Source organism: Gekko japonicus, unplaced genomic scaffold (assembly GCF_001447785.1).
Source record: "Gekko japonicus isolate JY-2015 unplaced genomic scaffold, Gekko_japonicus_V1.1 scaffold5445, whole genome shotgun sequence".
Classification (NCBI taxonomy): domain Eukaryota; kingdom Metazoa; phylum Chordata; class Lepidosauria; order Squamata; family Gekkonidae; genus Gekko; species Gekko japonicus.
Genome location: NW_015168203.1, coordinates 39,212 through 41,182, shown reverse-complemented (window position 1 = coordinate 41,182; position 1,971 = coordinate 39,212).

Sequence of the window (1,971 nt, the reverse complement as noted above, 5' to 3'; positions counted from 1 at the left end):
GTGAGGAGTGGAGAATCAAACTTGGTTCTCCCAGATCAGAGTCCGCACACTTAACCACTACACCAAAGCCAGCGATGCAATGGTGAGAGCTCATTTAAAAGCCTACTCCATGGCAGTGATGGCAAAGGAAAAAAACCCAATATGTTTTCTGCCACCTTGCATCCACATGGTGTAGATCTGCAGAACTCTTCCAAGTGGGCCGGTCATCTATTAGGTTCTGGCCCACAGGAGGAGGCAGACTGTGCTGCAGCCTGCTGTCATCATTTTGCCGGGCACTTTGTGGATAAAATCTCTTGCATCCATTCTACTTGGACTCTAGATGAGCAGCTACAGGACTCGGTGTCCCCAAGGTGCTGATTTATCCAGTTGTGTGGAATACTTTTCAGCTTGTTCAGTCCGAGGATGTGAACAGGATTCTTGGAAGTTCACACCTACCTTTCCTTGTGTGACCCTTGGCCCTCCTCACTGCTTAAGAGGTGCTCAGGAGGCAGCCTCCTTCGTTGGACTATGTGGTTCTGAGGAGCTTATATTTTAAATGGTTTATAGCTCTGGGTTAACATTAAACAAGATAAAACTTTATTGGTAAAACAAGCATATTGGTTACCAGATTTTTTTAAGTGGCTCAGTAAAATCTCAGGTCTCTTGTCAGCTTTCCCCCTCACACTCTTAAAATCCTCTAACTTTATTAGATTGTGCCTAATATGCTCCCTTAAGTATATTTCTTCCTTCTTTAGAGTCTTAATGCCTTTCACAGCCCTCCTATATGATTTTATTTGGAGGACTGCCTCTCTGAGTTTGTCGATTGACCACAACTGACAGCTGCTGACTGACTTCTGATTTCCAACTTCAGACTTCCAAGTTCAGACAGAACACTTTTCTCTCTCTCCACACACACAAACCTCGTAGCTCCACCCACACACTCTCAGTCACCAACCAATCACCTCACTCACCTCCCTTTTTCACACACCCCGTTCTTCTGACACTTCTTCACTCATGAGGTAAATTTAATTCTTTGCACTTCTGAATCAGAGCCTCCTTCTTCATTCCTAGAAACTCTACCATTTCCCCCTCTCGATTTTTTCTTTCCACAATTTTACTAAACCTCACACTTATGTTTTCTGTAAGAATTCCACTAGTTTCTTTAGGTCTTTTCCCTTTATAACAATTCTATTTCCCTCATAGAATTCAATTGAACATCAAATCTCCTCAGCAATCTTTCTCTCAGAGTTTTCTTTCCTCTCCAGATTTTCTATTGCTTCTACTTTTGCAGCTTGGCTAGAGTGGGCAACAGTGTTTCCACCAAGGTACGCCAACATGTGCTGGTGCACAGTTTTTCACCCCTTAGTGAAGAGTTTTTCAGATCACCACAGGAGTGTTTCCTCTCCTGGGCGGCCCACCCTCCCACTCAGGCAGCCCTATAAGGGCCTCCTTCCTACAGCAGCAAGCCTCCAGGAGTGAAGGAAATTTCCCTTCCCTTCACTTGCGGAGGTGTGCTGCCGAGGCAGTGCGACTCCAGAGAGTGAAGGAGGCCATTTTTATATGCCTCCCCTTCCCTCCCTGAGTTGTACTGCAGCAGGAGCACGCCTCCAGGAGTGAAGAGAGGGCAATTTTATTTCCCTTCACTGGTGGAGGTGAGCCGTCGAGGCAGCATACCTCTGGAGAGTGGGCATTTTTAAATGCTTCCCCTTCCCTCTAAGAGTCATGCTGCAGCAGCGGCATGCCTCCAGAATGGAAGGGAAGACAATTTGCCCCAGCATTGTTGGGAGGCTGCATGAGGGCTATCTCCTTTCTTTCTTTCTTTCTTTCTTTCTTTCTTTCTTTCTTTCTTTCTTTCTTTCTTTCTCTGTCTGTCTGTCTGTCTGTCATTCTTGCCTCATCTATTTGCTTGCTTTCCCCTTCCTTCCTTCCTTCCTTCCTTCCTTCCTTCCTTCCTTCCTTCCTTCCTTCCTTCCTTCCTTCCTTCCTTCCTTC